Consider the following 13985-nt stretch of genomic DNA (forward strand, 5'->3'; position numbering starts at 1 on the left):
ATCTTGAATCTTATTGGTTCTTTTAAAGTGATTTTGTTAGTAGGTAATGTGCTAAAAGTTCATGCTACCTTTTTGCCTCTATTTCATATACATATTTCTTTCTTAATTCAATTCTATCAAAATATTTTCAAATAAGTAGAGAGATAGATATGGGTGGGTAATAGATATAGATGGATAAAGAGATAGATATATAAGGTAAATTTTTGTTTTGAGGCTCACCTTTGACCTTAAAATTTCTCTAATGTTTTCTTCTTGAGATGCAAACTTGTCCCTAACTATTTTGAACTTGCAGAAGGACTTGAAAAGATTGTTGTGGTAACTTAGCCTCTTTTAATAGAATTTTTTTGAGCATCCTCAAATTTTCTTGTTGGTCTAGAGTTCCTTCTTTCAAATGGATCGATACAAGTGGAACTCTTTACTTATCCTTTAAAAATTATACTTTCAATAGATAAATTATATTAACTTGTCGAAATAAAACACACCACACTCTAAGAAAACTTAATCAATCTTGGCAATGTCCATGTACTTGAACCCCTTATGTTACTAAGACTTTATTGTGGGCAAGTTTCCTTTGCCATAAGTTAGGTTCTCCTTTCCATGAACCAATTACTCATGTTTTTAGCAAACTAAAATAAAACACACTTGCATCAAGGAAATACATTGTTCCAACATGAGGAGGTCTTGGAGAAACTCATTAAAGTGAATTTGCATTTTCTTGCCTTTGTCCTATTATTTCTCCTCCTCCAAGTCATAAATGTTGACACAACAAAAAACACAATGCATAAACAAAAATATATAAATGAAAGAATTAAAGAACCAAACTTTTGATGTTCTAATCCCTTTAACATCTCCTTGGTAAGGATGCCAAAAATGATGGGCAATTTATATGCATTTTGTTACATTAAATTATCAATCCAGGACTTAGGCTTATGAGATGCAAACACATTATGTGTAAGACCAAAGTCTACTCTCTCAAGAAATGCAAACCAATTAACAAAGGAATACAAGAATTCTTCACTTGAATTGACATCTACAAGAATTGCAATTATCAAAGCCATAGGTAATAATATTTCACTTTATTCCTATAGTCAGAGGGTTTATGCAAAAATTATATGTTCAATTCATTATATATCAATATAAGTGGACACACTTGTAACACACTATCGAATCAAGTATCATAAAAAAAAATTCAAGTAAAGAATATAATAAAACTATTAAACAATAAATCTATTAACTAACGAAAACAAGGCAATGCATACTAGATAGAGGGAGCCATGCATAACTTGGCATACATTACTAAAGAAAGGTACTGCACTAGGAGATAAATGATAACACCATATAAGAATAAGAGTTTTATACTATCATAAAATCAAAATTCAAAGAATTGCAATATCAACCATCATAGATTCCTTTATTGTTCCCCCTCATCTTAGTCTTGCTAAGCCTTCTTATTTATACAGTTTACTGTACAAGAAGGAGTGATCCAAGAGATTTGCTCAACACATGGATCTCAATGAAAATACATAGGATAATTCCTTTGACTCCAACCATTAGAGATAAAAGGGAGAATATGATATTCACTGCTATATTTGAGAATTTCATGATGTAGAACAGATGAAATTATCTTCCTCGCTAGAATCATCATTCAACTATTGCGGGAAGCTCTCGTTTTGGGCATATTGTTGACTTGGGTTGACTAACACTTTGTGCAATCTGGAGCTTATTTAGGAGGAGCCACACCATCTCACAAACCCTATGATTAAAATCCCTGTGGCCAAATTTGTTCTAGAGCAACACACATATGCTAATGAACTATCTATTACCAAATATGCATGTTATAGCTGCGAAAACAAATTCTAGTAATGTTATCAATAAAAACATGTCTAATTTATATATTCATAAAAACTAGTGATGTTGTAGATATTGAAAACATTTTACCTTCTACAACTCTATGGATGATTGGATGTCAAAATCATGAGTAATATAGTGATAGGGATCGAAAGTAGTAAATATGAAGGAATAAAGAGGCCACAGAAGTGCACTAATAGTGTAAAAATATGTCAAAGTTGGAGCCTAATAGACACTAATATTTTTATGTTGATAGAATTGTAATGACTCAATAAACTACTCATTGGCCAAGTTGTAGATGAAATAGATCTCGAGCAATAATCCATTTCCAAAAGCTGAATTTAATTGACTAAAAACTTGAAGCTATGTACATTGACATCATAGCTTCCAACCTCAAGGGTGGTGATAATGAAAACCATGGTAGCTCTTGAATGCACCCTAGGGTTGAAAGGTACTTCCAACGAAATGCTTCCCAACAAAAGAGAATTTGGAATAATTGACATAATTACCCATCTATAACCATCTATACAGACGAGTCAAATTAAATCCCCATGTCTTGTTTTATTCAATTTAAAAATGTTATTTTCTATATAAGTTATATGTTATTTAGTAATATGTTATTAGCATCGCTTAACCTATTATATTTTTATTATTAAATTATGATGTTTTAGGTACTTGTTTTCCTTTTAGTTTTCCCAAACTATAACGGAAAACTATATCTAAATATGATTTTGCTCTTCGTTATATAATATTAATATATGATTATGCTATTTTTTATATAATATTAATATAAAGACTATAGTAACATTTAAAAAAATGATTAAACTCATTATAAAATAATTAAAAATAATAATCCATTAAATTCATTATTACTTAAATGTAAAATATCATTTATTTTGATTCATTATATTTTTTATTTTTATTTTATAATAATAATAATATAAATATGATATCATGATGTGTTAAGATGATGTCATAGGTTATAGATTTTTTGGACTATTTGATTGTAGATTGTGAAATATTTTAAAATTTTGATAAACATGAGAAGCCAAATATTTCACTCATCCTATTTTCATTACAAATTTTGAAATATTCTTAAAGTGTTCACTCATTTCCAAAATATTTCCCAAAACAATTTTTCCTAATCTCTCCCACCCTTGGCATTTGGATTCCTAATGCCCAAAACACACAAATGACTTATTGAACCCTAAATCTTATGATTCCTTTATAGTTAATAATGAGTTTTTAGTAGCAAAGACAATTCAATGATGGATAATTTTAAACTAAAATATGTCATAATACAAAGTAAAAGCAATCTTTATATTATAGTGACCTGTGGAAAATAACTCACAAGTTGGCGAAGAATAACTACATACACTACCCAAAAAAATAAAAATGGAGTACCTAAGTTTCCTCACAAATTCAACATCCTTTAGTTATTTTCCACTTGCCATTTTGTAAAGGTTGCAAAGTGGACCAACTTGCCATTTTGTAAAGGTTGTAAAGTGGGCCAACATTATGGAATTCTCTGGAACTCTTCTGAAACATTGGAGTGGCAGAGTTTCTTCATTTAAATTTTGTTTTGGAATTTTATTGCATAGTAAGATTTTCAAAATAGAAAATGTAAAATTGATTAAAACCCACTAGTGTTAACGCTCTACATAATTTTAACAGAATTTTGTTTTGGAATTTTATTGCATAGTAAAATTTTCAAAATAAAAAATGTAAAATTGATTAAAACCCACTCGAGTTAACGCTCTACAAAAAAGAATATACGCAAAGCAAACTAAGCACATTTTTGAATGGTTTGATGGCCTCCATCCAACCACAAAGGTATTAAGGTCGTGCGGAAATGGAGGACATTGCCTCCAAGGTTGCACAGCGAAACAAGTAAGCCCACATGGAGTGCAATGATTTTAGCGTAGCAAAAATCGATGGATGAAAAGTTTGGTATACACGTGATTCTTCAATTGCACGTCCCATCCATGATCCGGTGCTCTCCGTGTGGAGTCACTGTAAGTTGTCCCCTATGCATTTTTTTTAAAGAATATTACAGAGTTGGGCACATTCAAGCATGATTTGGAAATAAATTAGTGAATTTCATTGACGTACTCCATTAATACATTAGTTGAAGAACATAAATTCTCCATTGTACTCCATTGATACATTAGTTGAAGATCATAAAAATAAAGAGCATTGATATCCGCCTACTCGCATTCTTACTCCGCCTACTCATATTCTTACTCTATAATCGGCGAATAAATGGATGAAGCACATGAAGCATAACAACCCCACAATCCCAGTCCAAATGAAACACAACTTAATATACAATATTAAAAACGTTTTAGGAAAATAATAACCCATAAAAACAAGTTTTGTGCAAAATTTTTAAACCAAACTGTGGTGTGATGAACATTTTGTCCATCAAATTTCAACAGTCTCCGCCTAACTTCTTTCCAAATCTTTGTACAACACGTTTTCCAAACTTCTTTCCAAATCTTTGTACAACACGTTTTCCATGCTCATCAATTTTGTCATTATAAATGCCTTTTTACCTTTACGCGACTCGATCTCCTGATCGTCTGTTTCACGGGACACGGATCCAAGAAATAGCTCCCGCCTTCACCGAAAGTCCCACCTTTGTAATTTCAATGGAAATCCATCACCAGTCCCTGGGCGCCGACTTTTTCTTTAACTGTGATGACTCCATCACAGCTCTGAATCCTCTGGACAGCGCACATGCAATTTCCTCACGATTTCTTGCAGCGCACACTTCATGGCCGCGTCAGGGTGCCCTGTTACTTCGCGCGCCGACTATGGAGGCTATATTAATACCACAAACCCTCCCCATTTCACAACACAGTTCAAGCTTTAAGCCCCTTTGCCTGTATTAAAGACGGAATCGAGGTTTCAATTAAGGTTTCGGCATTGAAAAGAATGGCAGAATTCGAGGACTTCCTGCCAATTATGGCGCAGAAATTGGGAGAGCGCGAATTCATGGCGGAGCTGTGTAACGGTTTCCGTCTTCTGGCAGATCCTCGGCTGGGCCTGATAACTTTGGAGAGCTTGAAGAGGAATTCGGCTCTGTTAGGTTTGGATTCCTTGACTGATTCAGAGCTACGGGCGATGATGCAGGAGGGGGATTTGGACGGCGACGGGGCTCTGAATGAACATGAATTCTGCGTTCTGATGGTGAGATTGAGCCCTTCGTTGATGGATGAGGCCTATAAATGGCTGAACAACGCCCTGGAAAATGATTCGGAAGAATTCCCAAATGAGAGATAGTACATGCATTTTCAATTCCGTGTAGTGTTGAAAATGAATTGAGACATTTATGGAGGTGTATGTAACAGATCTGGTTTAGCCATCGGCTTCCAGCGTACAGGGACAAATTTTATAATGTCAGAGACTGGCAGGGTATCCATCAAATTTAGTCCATATTTAAGGTGTATTTATGTTTGTTTTAATTGAATTATGTATAAAAAGTGTGTAGAAATTTAAGAGTTGAAAAAAATGACATCTTTAAATAATGGAGTTCAGAAGGGATTGTATTGTAATATCTTCATTAAAATATTGATTATTTTAAAACACATTTCATTTACAAATTAAACTATAATCTACCAACAACAAACTAAACATATAACAAAATTTTAAAAATAAAAAGTATAACATAATAAAACAAATTTATAAACTAATAAGCAACGTTGAAGATCTGATACACAAAATTGGGGTATTAGCACTTTGAGCTCTGCAACATCGTTCCTTGAGGTTTTTATGGTTTCAAACTTTTAAATATTTGTATCTCCTTGAACTTGATTTCTCCCATGGCACCCCCTTGGGGGAGGAGGTTCTAAGGGTCACACACCAACCAATACCAGCTCTGTAACACTTGGAAATCCAATTGCTTCGGCATCGACAACCCTTGCTTCAGCAAACAACTCATCGATCAATGGCTCATTCTTGTCGTAGACATCCAACACTCCTCTACTAGAAATCCCTGCCCACGAAATTGGGGCAAAAGTGGAACACATGTGGGACTATGCAATAATTTGCAAGTTTGTCGTATCGTGGTCATCGGAAAAAGGTTCTCTTAAACTGGGTTAGAAACAAGTGAATGCTAAAGGGAGATCTCAAAGTGAAACTTGGCTCAAGAGGTTTTTTCACTGTTATTTTCAACAATATTGAAGGTTGAGACAAAATCTTTCAAGGGGACCCTTATTTCATGAACTCAGTCGGCTTGTTCATGAAACCCTGGGTTCTCGATTCAGTCTTGAGCAAGAAGACTTTTCTTCAATTCCATTATGGATCTGTCTATACTCCCTTCCATGGGAGTTATGTGATCTAGAGATTCTCGAGCATGTTGGCAAAAAACTAGGGCACTTTGTCATGGCCTCAGACACCACAAAGCAAGGAGCATATACTATCTATGCTTGGCTCTGCGTCTACTTAAATATCTCCAAACCTCTCCCCACCAAAGTCCATATTAGTAGTGAGGACATCATTTGGGCATAACTGATCGACTATGAATAAGTTCCTTGTCGATGCCACTGCTGCCATGAATATGGACACCTTTTCAGAGAATGTCCAACCAACCAGGCACAAAAAGCATAGTAAGGCGACCAATTGCCAAACTAGGGAGGATTCACCAAAATGACCAATCAGTGTAAAATCACAAAAAAACCATTTAGGACATCAATAACCTAGTAGATCTAAACAAGAATAGATATACAGTTCTCTAGTGGATTTAGGATGAGAGACCAGAAGGAGGAGAAAAGCAACCAAAAACAACAAAAGAGACGCTTGAAGAACACTCAAATCCTCAAATACTCAAATCCTCAAATACTCAAATCCTCAATCCTCTACTATGACAATTGAAACGCCCCCAGCACAACCTTCCTAAGATGACACAAAAATCGATCATGAAGATCAAGAACCCTCAAAAGTGGATGAGGTCAAGGACATGGAGATCCAGGACATCAAACTCCAAGTGCTAGCGGAAGAATGGAAGAACAAAGACTCAACCTCAATCCCAGTAGAGCAAGTCCAGATTGCCACCAAATCATATCTCAAGCATTAGGATCTACTTCTTAGGTTCAAAACCTAGGTACTCCCTTCCCCCCTTTCTTTTCCCTCCTCTTCTCAAGGTGTCAAAATAAATGCTCCTAAAAATCCTTTGAATACCTCAAAGGAACCGAAGAAAAGAGGCCAAAAAACCAATTGACAACTCATTCAAGACCTTGGAGATTACCTTTTCAACACCAGGCAAGTAACCCTAATGCATGTCATCTTCCATAATACCAACCCCTCCTAGTGATGAAAGTTCTTTCATGGAGTGCTCGAGGCCTCAATGGTAAATCCAAGCAAAGGATCCTAAAACACAAAATCCTCCTAGAAAAGCATGACATCCTGCTAATCCAAGAAACCAAGTGCTCTTATGATACCCTTTCTCACATGCTTCAACACATATGGAAAAATAGTGATCACCTAACCCAAAGTGCTTAAGGTGCCCCGGGTGGTCTGACTATTGTTTAGAATCCCTCACTGTTTCCCTCAACGATTCTTTCTCCCTTATAAGAATTCTCATTACCTATTTCCATCCTATTGGCTCTTCTTAATCTAATCTAATCTCAAATATCTATGATCCTAATTCCCCTACTGATAAAAGACTCGTCATTTAACATTTGCATGCAACTTACAAGCTTATTACTAATTGTCACTGGATAATGGTGGGGGGACTTCAAACTCCTTCGCAATCTCTAGTAGAAGAAAGGGGTAATTCAGAGATTGGATGAAGAAAGCTCCATGTTCAATGATTTCATTAATGACTCCAACCTTGTGGACCTTCCCACCATTAATGGTCTCTACACCTGGAATAACAAAAGAGGAGGCTTTTCACAAGTTGCCTAAAGACTTGATCATTTCCTCATTTCTAAATCTCTTCTTCTTTCTGGAACCAATTTTGAAACCTTAATTCTCTCTAGTCATGGCTTTGATCACTGTGTTGTAGCGGCTACAACCACCCTCCAAAATTTTGGCTTAGCTTCGTTTTGGAGCCTCCCTACCAACCATATTCACAACATGTCTTTCACTGTCAAGTACATAGGCTTCATTGGTTTTTCAGCAGCTTTCCAGCCTGTGCATGTTAGTTTGCTTCACTCCCCTCACAGGCTGCCACTCCGGACTTGGGCTAGTTGTTGGCTGAGCATCTCCCTCATAAAATTGTGCAATCCTAGAGGGGAACTAGCCTTCCCTCCAGAAATTGCGCAAATCTGTTGGGCAGCCTACTAAGCTCAGAAATTGCGTAATGCAGTCAGACAGTCTTCCTTGGGAAAATTGTGCAATTTGGCCCAACACTGCAGCTCAGCCTAGAAATTGCGAGGAGCAGTCAGACATGTTTCCTTGGAAAAACTGTGCAATCTGACCAACACTGCAACTCAGCCCAGAAATTGCGCAATTTTGGGCAGCAGTTACCTACTCCTCCCAAAAATTGTGCAATCCCTCTGGGACAGCCAACCCAGCTCCTCCCAGAAATTGCGCAATTCTGGGCAACAATCACCTGCTCCTCCCAAAAATTGCGCAATCCCTCTGGGACAACCAACCCAGTTCCTCTCAGAAATTGTGGAAATCCCTCTCTCAGTCAAGCAAGCTATTGCATGTGCCTTCAGGTTTACCGGTTCCCTCCAGGACCGAGCAAAACTAATATGCATGCATGGGTTGATCTTCTCGAAATAGCAAAAGGCAGCATGCAAAAGGAATCCCTAGATCTAGGGATCTATTCTTAGCAACTGGAGGTTACATGCAAAGCTCATTTTAGAAACCTCTCGCCAAGTGTCGATTTTTCCTAGATTTATGGCATGTGCGTAATAACCTCGATCTTGTCAAAACTTATGAAACGAATGTTGCAGAGCTAATTCCTCACATTGATCTTGTAGCTCTGACATCCCACGTTGCATCTGGGAGTCTTCGTCACTTTCAGCTTAGCTGTTTCAGGGTAAGTATGCTTTTCATGTCTCGTGTTGCATTTCTGTTGCTTTTTGTGTTTCGTTTTGTGTGAGTGTTGTCTTCTTGATTTCAATGAGCGCTTGTTGTCATTTTGATGTATGTTAGCTTGTAGAAGCACTGTTTCAGTTTTCGTTCACATCTCATTGCTGTCGCATGCATAACACATGCATGTTTTCCCATTTTCTGAATCTTGCACTTGTTGTTTGCATGCATAATCATTCAATCTTGTTTACACTCAGTATCACCATGCATTCAGACTTCTCATGTTTTCAGTCACCCGTCGGCGGGTCTGGGCTGCCTTAGCCCGGACCTTGCCTTACCCGGCTAGCATTGCACACTTCTAGAAGTGAAGGGTCTACCTTCCATCCAGAAATTGCGTGTCTGGCCCAACACTGACCTCCAGGCTTGCATTGTGCAATTCTGGGAGGCAGTGCCTTGTTGGCCCCAGAAACTACGCAATGCAGTTTGCTGGTTTGCATGTCATTGCTCACTGAAATTGTGCATGGCGCAGTTTCAGTCCTCAGCAAGCCAAGATGGACTGTGAATTGCACAGTTCTAGCAGTCAATCAGCCTCCCGACAACTTGAACTATGCCTTGCGCAGTTTTGGTAGTCAGTCTCCCAGCCTCCTAGTGAAAATTGCGTAATCTTCACAGACAGTCACACATGTATGTTTCATGTCAGTCCTCTAGTTTGTTTTGGTTTTCAACTGACAAATTTATTGTCATGATTGTTTCTATGTCTACAGGTATCACAGGTCTTCGTCTGCCTCTCAGCAGCACAGGTACAATGGCTTCTAGGAGATCAGAGTTGAAGACACTGTTCATAGCACAATTGGGGATGCAGTCGATCAAGTATCTATGAACTTGCCTATATATGAAGACATCAAGTTGTTCATGGACAAGGATATCAAGATGAAATGGCAGCAACATCAGAGCGAGTAGCACCATCAGCGGTAGCAAAAGGTAGCACACCTGCATGCGACAAATGCAAGAGGAGGTTGTTGGCAGTGCAGAGGAAGAACAAAGTTGAAAGCTCAAGCAGATCCACCTATGATGAAAGCATCTTTGGAGATTGAGGCTATGAGGCGATGGTGCGACAAGAGGATCACGCGAAGGCAGAGAGAGAAACAGAGAAGGAGTTATAGGTGATGAAGTGGCAACTCAAGGAAGAACATGAGTTGCACAGACAACATAAGGAGTTGCAACAGGAATAGGCACAATAGGAGGTGGAACATGCACAGACTAATGAAACTGCACCCATACAGGTTATGGACCCATCCAGTGGTTGGCATGGAGCAGATAGGGTGAGAAGTGTTGTCGATCACATGCAAGGGTATTTAGGAGCTTGGATGTCATTATGCACATGCATGCGATCCCACCCATTTGGCACACTCACCAAGGCGAAGACAAGAAGTAAGTCTGACTAGAGCTAAACATGTATTTCAACAAGTTGATGTGCATGGTCACGAACACACACTTGGAGATTAGCACAGACACTATGCATCAATATGTTGCTGGTCCAGCTGCACTCAAGACGATGATGTGCATGTTATTAGACGAGTTGGATAGAGGAGCCATATCAGTGTACCCAGATGCAATGGAGGCAAGAGTTCACTTTCAGCAGAATGTCACCATTGAAGTGCACGTGCACCATCACGTTCGACCAAGCCTCGCATCAATTCGCCACTGTCAATCATCGCAAGGATGAGGAAGAGTTGATCTTACCACAACTGTCTGAGTGTTAGTGATGTCTTGAATGGGTTGCTCGAGCCTATTTTGTCTCACATGGGTACATGTGCAGATTGTATGTAACATCTTGTCAAGTGGAAGTTCATTTGTCGATAGTCGAATATAACAGTCATAGAGTAGTTGAAGAGTGATGAGAGTAGGTGAACAATCACAAAGGGGAATGTCAAGTGTCACCCCATCGTTTGCTATATATAGTACCTCATAACTCATTGTAGAGGCTTTTGGTCAACCAAGCTTTCGATAGGAGTATCTTAGAGAAATCTTGGCGAGTATTGTAACGAACCTTGGCTTCTCCACAGTGCAAAGCTAGTATGTCTCTTTGGAGGAGTAGGCGGCAGTGACTGTAACGTTCCGTTATCGGGACTAGTGGTTGGTCATGGTTGTACTGTATGATTGGAACTTTCACTTCTTAATATAACAGAGCCAACACGTTTCATGCATATGTTGTTATTGTATTTCAGCTATCTTGGTTACTCTAATGATATGTGTATATGTTTTCTTATGCATGCATGCATGGACTCTTTCTGTATAAGTATGTATGAACTACTGAGATGTGTTGTTGTTTTAACCATCACTTTCGATTGTTAGCTTACTTGCTTTCTAGTTTGTGATGCATCTTCGCTCGTGTGTCCCCTTCCAAGCTGCGTGCTTCACAGGTTTCCAAGGGGTGCACTCACCTCACTTTCCGTGTGTTAGCACAGTTTATGCACCTTCCTTGGCTTGCTGCACATGTCACACCCTTGCTACCAACAAGGAAATCTTACTTGCCTCTACGTGCAACTGTCGTCAAGGCGATACTGTATGACCCACTACTGGGACTATTACACCAAATGATCTGAGGTCTAGTTGGGACTTCTTACCGGGGAGATCCCATGACATGTTGGTGGGTCCAACACCGTCAACATTTGGCACTAGAGGGAGGGCCAGATGACAAGCTAAGTCCTCACAATTTGTTTTGAATCTCTGCATATCATTCATGACTAACTACATAGTTTCTCTTTCGAAGTGTATGTCTTATGGAAACAACTTCGAAATCTCGGAAGAGATTTGGGATAACTTGTCAGATAAAACATACGAAGGTGGAGGCTACGTAGCCTTGGTTAGGCACGCGGTCGGCGTTGTAGGATCACGTGAAAGACATGGAATCTTTGAAGAATACATGACCTGCGCGTTGTTCGTCTAAACGTTTCGAATGCACCCAATGCACTGGTGTGCCATGCTGTCTAAAAATTTCATTCTCTTTCTCATCTGGTCGCAGAGATAGACCGTGCTTTCAATCACTTTAACCGTAAAGCACTCAATAAAGAAATTGTGGAATTATAAAAAGCATCTGATGAATTTGTTGAACAGTTTCACACACGCTTGTGTAATCTTGCATACCAATTTCCCGAAGATGAAATTGATTGGAAATTTCTCGATGGAATATTTGAGTATCTTCTTCACATATCCAAAAATCCACAATTCTTGAAATCATTCGAACCCCGATCAACACACCTCGGTGATGGAGCTGCACAATCACAGGCAGGCATAGTTGATGTCACAAGTGACTGTCTGCCTTTACCTCATCAAATAGCTCCACCACCGCAGAGTGATGTGGGATATTATGCACACACATCTGTTGAACTGTCACATCCTCCCACCCCACCTGCCCCTGATGTCTACGCAGATTTGGCTTGCAAACCTGCTGGTTGTCACGTGGATTCGTTCCCTCAACCTCCATCCCTGCGTGTTGTTGATCCTCTGGATTGTATTGTCTTGTGTTCTTCCATTCCGGACTCCACACTTTTTGTGAACGAGGATCAAGATGTTGACGGATTTTGTGTTATGCAGCTAACCTGATCCATCATGCATTATGAGTATGTGTGGGAATCTAAAGAAGAACCTGCAGTGAAAGATGACTCCCTTCCATTTGTGCCTCACCTGCTCTATCATGACATCCCTTGTGATTCTGCCACTGTTGATTTCCCCTATGAAAACTCATTTCCAGATTTTTCTACTTTCGATCGTTCACAGGACACGCCGGATGTCAGTATGTCATTACATTGCAGAGAGGACACATCTTCCTCTAAAAGTTTGTCCAATTCATCATCTGTCATTTCTAAAAACATAGAGGGTGAACATCCTTGCTTCTCATCTACCCCTATGCACGATTCATAAAATCATGAGGATGCCAACAAACATCCTGAATTTTCTGATCTTGGTTGTCATGATATCTCTACTTCTTCATTTGATCATGATGTTGATTCAATTGTTGTTAATCTGTCTAAGACACTAGTCTACGATGATCTATCTGTCGACGAAGTCAAAACCTCGCAGACTTTCGAGGAACTTCAGCCCAAGTTGATGGTTATGTTAGGTCATCGTTGTCCTGAGGTTGGTTTCACTTCTGATCAGGAAATTGTTGAAACACACAAGGCTCCTCATCACTCTCTAATTTTCATTGAATATCAACCAAACAACTATATTTCGCTTCCTCCACTCGAACTACACGACCCCATCTATAACGACCTGTGTTCTACCGGTTGAAGTGCGATCGTGGGTGAGGCTTGAACGAGCGCGGTTGAGGCTTGAACGAGCTGCGGTTGGACGAAGTGCGAGCTCCTTGTTATGCGATGGAGATAATGCGCATAAGTGAGAAGGGGGCGAGCTTGTACATACACATGGGAGCATGTGTTAACATATATGGAGGCCGACCAACATGAATGAAGGGGCCGACTTGAAGTTAAGGAGTTTTGCGATGAAGTGAAGGCGTGGAGAGGTCAGTTGGGCAAGCCACGACCTTCCCCTACAACGTGTATATATGGAAGAGCATTGGCTCCCATTTGGACATCGATCACTCGCTTAACATCTTCGCTCAAGGAGTTAAGGCGCAGTTCTAGTGCGCAGAACTAAGGAGAGGAAGGCGCAGATTTGGATGCGCCCATTCTTGGGATTGGTTTCATGGTGAAGGAATGCTTAACTCGGTTGTGGGTGAAAGGTGTGGGCAGGAGCGCCTAGTGGTTGGGTGAGGGCGTGCACGGGTGTGTGGCGCCCGATTTGTACGAAGGTACCCGATGGTGAAACGGAGGAGTGCCCGATTTGTGCGACAACTTGGCACGGGTTCTTTGGTGGCTCAGGTGAGCGCCCGCCCGTCGTGCAAGTGTGCACGGTGACTTGGTGAAGTGTTGAGATTGTGAACGGAGGTGTGTCTTGGGTGGAGGCGCCCGTGTGTGGTGACTTGGAGGTGCGCCCAAGTTGGGCAAACAACACGATCATGCGACGAGGTGAACGAAGGGTTGGTGAGTCGTGCGGCGACCGTGCGGAGGTGCCGACGAGCTGGGCAACCGAGTTTGCCGAAGATTGTAAATTTGGCTAAGTATGAAACTTGGGGTTTCCAAGTATACTTG

At 39.8% G+C, this 13985-nt stretch overlaps 1 pseudogene; it reads left to right on the forward strand.

Moving 5' to 3' along the window:
* Positions 1 to 4413: 4413 nt before the first annotated feature.
* LOC149242332 (calcium-binding protein KIC pseudogene) lies at positions 4414 to 5281 on the forward strand (annotated as a pseudogene).
* The last annotated feature ends 8704 nt before the right edge of the window (positions 5282 to 13985 follow it).

Source organism: Pinus tabuliformis, chromosome 8, assembly GCF_031772625.1.
Source record: "Pinus tabuliformis cultivar Carrire ecotype Pingquan chromosome 8, CPIR1, whole genome shotgun sequence".
NCBI lineage: Eukaryota > Viridiplantae > Streptophyta > Pinopsida > Pinales > Pinaceae > Pinus > Pinus tabuliformis.